The 6122-nt window shown below is 46.8% G+C and overlaps 1 long non-coding RNA gene across 3 annotated transcripts in view; it reads left to right on the top strand.

Moving 5' to 3' along the window:
- The window catches only part of LOC309619331, a 28154-nt gene extending 25770 nt beyond the window's left edge, over positions 1-2384 (top strand). For 2 of the 3 annotated variants that reach the window (XR_014238901.1, XR_014238902.1), the window contains one exon: positions 2079-2384. This is a non-coding gene — a long non-coding RNA (uncharacterized lncRNA). Of the gene's footprint in view, positions 1-1463; positions 1736-2078 lie in introns of all 3 variants that reach the window. The other variant, XR_014238903.1, reaches the window with a different exon arrangement.
- Positions 2385-6122: the final 3738 nt, after the last annotated feature.

Below are 6122 nucleotides of genomic sequence, written 5' to 3'. Positions count from 1 at the left end.
ACCGTAGAGTCCAAAGTGTGAGTTTACAGGATCGAATGGTGCGGACATCTAAAGCAGCTGGCTTCTTCTTCAAACTCCCAGAGAGGACTAGAGTACTAAGTAATTAGCGTCAACTATCCACTGAACTTTAAAAATTTAGATATCCTGACTCTGTGTGAGAAACGACCACCAAAGATGCAATCCTTCGACTTGAGTGTTTTCATGAGTCTTAAATATGCAAATCAAGGTATAACTCATTAAAGCCATCAACAGTCTAGTATGAAACTCTTAAAAAGCTGGTTTCTAGCCCATTTTCCTAAAGTACCCCCAAATCACCGAGCCCATTTCTCCATCCCCACCACGCCTTTCTCCACCTCAATATATCAGACCCTTAGCCCCACCCATTAACGACTTCTGAGCTCTTTTACTTCAAAAATTGTTGACTTTGGAGGAATTACTTGGATCTTGATACTGTTTCAAACCAATAACTATAGATTTATTATCCATATCATTATCCATTGCATTCATTGTATGTATCCATTTATTCATTGTATCCATTATCTGTGTATGGAGAAGATCCATAATCTTATCCAGAGCGATTATGAACACTTCAGGAACAATATTTACAGATTTATCATTCTTTTTCTAGTACCTAGCACACTCATACTCTATTAGGTACTCAAATATACTTGGGATTAATCCGTTGCGGAACACGGGCTCTAGGCAAGCGGGCTTCAGTAGTTGCAGCACGATGGCTCAGTAGCTGTGGCTCGCAGACTCTAGAGCACAGGCTCAGTAGTTGTGGCACACAGCCTTAGTTGCTCCACGGCGTGTGGGATCTTCCCGGACCAGGGCTCAAACCCATGTCCCCTGCATGGGCAGGCGGATTCTTAACTACTGCGCCACCAGGGAAGTCTGGAAGGCGGATTCTTTACCACTGGACCATCAGGGAAGTCCCAGGATCAGCCTTGTAAAGAAGCATCCCAGAGATGTTTGACTGTAGAGGTCCACAGACCATATTTTGAGAAATGGTATTTCCCTATGGACACCTTTCCTCTGGCAGCTCTTTTGAATGGCAGCTATGTTCTCTCCGATGCTGCACTGCCTGCAGTCTACCCAGCTTTCATTCCAGTGAGAACATTCCAGAGACCAACTAAGGATCAACTCCAGGTGTTTCTCCAGTCACCTCTGGGGCTGACTGCATGTCACCAGCAACCAGTACCTCACCTGCTGCCCAACTACAGTGACACCTTCCAGATTTGTGACTCAGCTAGCTCTCCACCATGTTATTCTATGTGGACACCACCCCCCTTTTACAAAGCCTTGGACACCCATAAGCCTATAAAAAAAAAAAAAAAAAAAAGAAGTAGGGCTCCAGGACTTCTCCAAGTACAGGTGGTGCCTCCTCACCATACCTGTATAAGGACGCGTGTTGGATAGTGTTGGTTGGCTCTTGACACCCATTTCTACCCCCTTCTCTGCAGGTGCTAGAAGCCTGGGAACCATATTTCACAGATCCCCTCGACAGCAGGGTTCTGCCAATAAAATGTACTTGTGTGAAATTTGGAAGGTGGAAAGCAGATGGAAATCATTCTTTCCTCCTCTGCAGCAGACTCCATATTCCCCATCTAGTCACCACCCTTGGGGCTTTGGGGCTGCAATGACCTCATCAGTGGTTTCCCAAAGTTTCCTGACTTCTGAGTGGCAGCAGCAGTTTTGAGTCTATGGAAAGCAGCTGTGGTAAAGTAACCTGAAGGCTAGTGCTACAGTGCCCCCCATCCCCAACTTTCACCACCATTGGCCCCCTCAATAATAAGCACCAGCTTTTTGGATATAATCTTTCTTTCTTTCTGGCTTTTTTTTGGGGGGGCTTGAAATATCTAGAGTGCTTTCTATTTTCTTGTCTATGGTAGTTTTAAAATATGTCCTCAAATTCTTTGACTCTTCTTTCTTCAAAAGGTGGAGCCTAAATCCCCTCCTCTTGAATGTGAGCTGGAACGAGTGACTGACTTCTAACCATGCTATGTGGCAGAAGTGGTGCTATGTGCCTTCTGAGGCCAGGCCATAAGAGGAATAACCTCTGTCTCTCTCTTGGACAGCTCCCTCTGGAGGAAGCCAGCCATCATGTAGTGAGGACATTCAATCAAGTAGCAGGTGGACAGACAGGCCCATGCAGGGAGGAAATGAGGCCTCCCACTAACAACCAGCACCACCCTGACAGCCAGGTAAGGGAGTGAACCATCTTGGAAGTGGACCCTGCAGCCTCAGTCCAGCCATCAGATGACTGCAGCCCTGGCCGATATCTTGAGGACCTCATGAGAGACCCAGAGCCAGAACTGCCCAAGATATCCCCCTAAAGGCTTGACTCAGAAATTGTGAGGAGTAAATGTTTATTGTTGTTTTGAGCCACTATTTTGGTGTGATCTGTTACATACCACCAGATAATCAATACACTGTCTGATTCAGGGGTTGAACCAGACAGACTTGAGACCCTCAGTATTTTGAACTGGCATATTAATGAATGATGCCCTCATAACGGTTGGGGACTTCGGTCCTGGGCTCCAAGTCTTTTCTTCTACCACAATACTTGCCATGCCAACAAGCCACAGATTTTCCTGGGCATGGAATTCCTCAACCCCCTACTGTGCAAATATTCAGTAGGGTTTTATTGTTCGGGGGGAACTTATAAGCAGAACAATAACAGAGTGCACTCAATCCCCCAAGCTTTCAGAGAAGGGGATTAGACCAGACTTAGCTGGATTGTGTGTCCCATGACCAGAGTTCCCGTAGAGGAGGGGCCAGCCTGGAGTGCGTCACAGTTACAGGGATGGTGAGGCAGGGAACGTCTATACTACTAACAGTGGCAACTGCTTGGTGACAGAAATGGTTGCAGTAGGAGGGGGAGCCTATGTTTTCCATTGAGCTCGCTGGTACCTGCTGAGCTAGCTTTTTGCTGAGCTACTGAAAGGGGAAAGGAATGAGTGTCCAGGACTATCCGAATTATTTCTCATCACCTTCTGGATTCCCAACACCTCACTGATCTCCATTCCCAGGTTACATTTGGAACTTATCATCACCTGGAATTTGTCATGAAAAATCTTAAAAGTACAATCTTTCATTCTCTGAACATAAGCTCTTGTCCTTTCAGTTCTCACTCATGTGTATCCAGCGTACATGCTCTTCAGTTGCATCAAAACCTCGGGTCTGGTGCCCCATTTTCTCCCAGTTTCTACTTGGTCTAAACACCCAAGTTGACCTCTCGGCCTCTCTACTTTTAGGCCACCATCAAGGTACTCTTTATAAAACTCAAGCTTGGTCACGTCTCTTCTCTGTTTAAAACATTGTAGTTTGTGCTCTGTTTGGTCAAGGCCATGAGCCTTGACCAGGCCCTTTGGGATTGGGTCTCTGCTCTCCCGCACAGCCTCACCTACTGCCCTTTCCTCCTTGTGCTTCATGTTTGGGAATACCAGACTGCACACGCTTCAAGCCCACCCAAGGTTTCATGCCTCTTGCCTCTGTACTGTCCTCCGTCTAGAATGCCTTTCCTTCATCTCGTCCTCCCAAGAAACTTCTGTTTGGCTTTCTTCTTCTTCCCCTCCTCTAAGCCATCCCTCACATTTACTCCTTTGCAGCCAACCAAGAGCTGAACCACTTCTTGGTACACTGCCATTGTCATGTCAACACACTGTCTTCTCTGTATAATATGTCTTCAGGTGTCTGTGCCTCCTCTCAGTCTTAGGGCCCCACAAGAGCAGGGACTTTGTCCTAATCAACTCTTTCCCCAGCACCAGGCACAGTGTCTGGCATGTAATCCAGGCCCAGATCAAGTTCTACCTTTTTCATGGACCCTCCCTAGTTTCCTAAACTTCCCTCCTCTGAATCCTACAATTTTCTTCTCTTTATCATTTTTGCCCTAATCATATATTGTCTCATTTCATTATCTTTTAAAAAGTGGCTAATTTCTCTGACAGATTTCATCGGAATCAGAATTTGCATTCATCTAGTAGCTGTTGGCCTTGTATCTCCCTCTCCCCTTCTATCTCTCAGGTCTCAGTAAGGAGTTGGGCTCTGAGCTAGTTTATCCATCATAAGATGGTGACAGAGGCAGCCCCAGGCGGCCATGTGTTGTACCACCTGACCCTGGGCACCCCTCCTGCTTCTGGGCCACAGCCAGGGATGAGTCCCTGATCCAAGGAGAGACAGCTCACTCACAGGTTGGCCAGGTGAAGTCTCTGGCTCTGGCAAAAACACTGCCCAATCTCGGTCAAGCTGGGCCAAGCAGAATCTTACTCTTGGGAATTTTAATTTAGAAATATGGTAGGGTAGCATTTGAGACTAGTAAAAACTTGTGCAAATCTGAGGTAGTATGATACAAAAAATATTATCTAAGCCTCATTTATGTACCAACTTTGAAATAATGGAAATATCCCAAAATAGGAACCTGGAGCTACCTGGAATCCTGGTCCACACTTTGGGAAGCCCAGCAGTACAAGGATCTCTACCCCTGGTTTCTCGTCAGCTCCCTGTCTTTGTGACCACCTCTCTTATTGAAATCAGACCCCCACTCATTACAGAGTTTGAGCGGGCATGGGGACTTTCCACTCTTGTGACCTAATAGTGTAACCAAAGTGCCTAGTACTGTACCTGGTCCATAGCAGGTGCTCAATAAACAGCAGCTGCCTCCTTCTCCTCATTATTATCATTGTTATCAACTCTTTGGTGGCAAACACAGCTTAGACGTCTCTGCATCCCTGTTGGAGTCTAACAGTTCTGGGCTCCAACCTTAACTCACACTTTTGGACGTGGGGCCTTGGGCCATTGAGCAGGTTACCTACATTCTTTAAACCCTGTTTCCTATCTGTCAAACGAGGCTAACAAGATATGCTTCCACGGACTGTTGGGCTAAATAAGACCATAAGATGCCTAACCCAGGGCTGGTCACCAAGCAAGCAAGTGGTAAATGTTAGCTGCTGCTGCTTCCTATTGTTAGTAGTATTAGTCATGCGCCTTAAACACAGTAAATACTTGTTGGCTCACTGAAGTCACCGCCCAGAGAAAAACACTTGTTTTTCATTCTCAGTAAGAATCTTTGGGAGGTGACTTGGGCAGGCACTGAGAGAACAGATGTCTCTCATGCAGCATCAGCAAACTCATAAATCAGAAGAACTGATGGGCCGTTCACTTTGCTTGGAACCCCACCCAACGGGCAGAACCTGCTGGGCTATCTCCCAGGCCCACTGATCCTCTGGGGGACCGTGTGCTATCACCCCATGGCTTGCACAGTCCTTCACCTCATATTACTAAACCACCAGCACTATCTGTGGTCATTTTGGTAGATTATCAGATCTTGTTCATTCAGAATTTCTTTTACTCATTAATGTATTTAACTCTCACTGACTTAAGAAATGTGATTAATGACTTTCTTTGCAGGAGTGGAAGGGCCTTTGCACTTTTCGCAGGTGGCACTGTCACTATATAATCACTTGGAATCATGCATCCCTGGGCCTGTGCTGGGTGAGGCAAGAGGTGGGTAGGTTTGGGGCTGGGCTGAGCTGGAGGGAGCCGAGCAGCACACAGCTGACCCTCAGGGGGGTCAGGAGAGGCCAGGGCCTGAGGAGGGCCGTCTTGGGCAATGGCTGCTCTCACACATTCTTCTTTACCCTGTCTTTCTGGCACCTCCCTGCTAGTTATCCAAGGGTTGGGATTTCTTTTTAAAGAAAAAAAACAACCCAATGGGAATTTTCCACCAGCTTGAAATGGTGGAGAACCCCCTACCAAGACAGGGTACACATTTGTACATGAGTTTGAGAACTTGGGAGAAGAGTCAGGCCTTGGCTCCACAGTCGAGGGAGGACCAGTGATCCAAATATTCTGGCAACCCCAATGACCGTACGAGAGGGGCCAGAAGTAGATGGTCCTCTATGGGCAGGAGGTCGAGCATGTTGTAAATAACTGGTACTTGATGACCCAGGAGAGAGAGCACCAGAATAAATTGCTATTTGATCTAATGATCTATGCCCCTTGAGGATGGTATGTTTTCCAGTTCCCAGGGACTGATGATACTGGGGAAACAAGGGAGGGAAGCCCCTCTTCATCCTTCTACTCATCCTCCTTTGCCCACATTTCCTCTTGTGGAAGTACTG

This window comes from Balaenoptera borealis (genome assembly GCF_965194805.1).
Source record: "Balaenoptera borealis genome assembly, chromosome: 20".
Taxonomy (NCBI): Eukaryota; Metazoa; Chordata; class Mammalia; order Artiodactyla; family Balaenopteridae; genus Balaenoptera; species Balaenoptera borealis.
The sequence above is the reverse complement of the archived record's forward strand: the minus strand, read 5'-3'. Positions and strand labels throughout refer to the sequence as shown.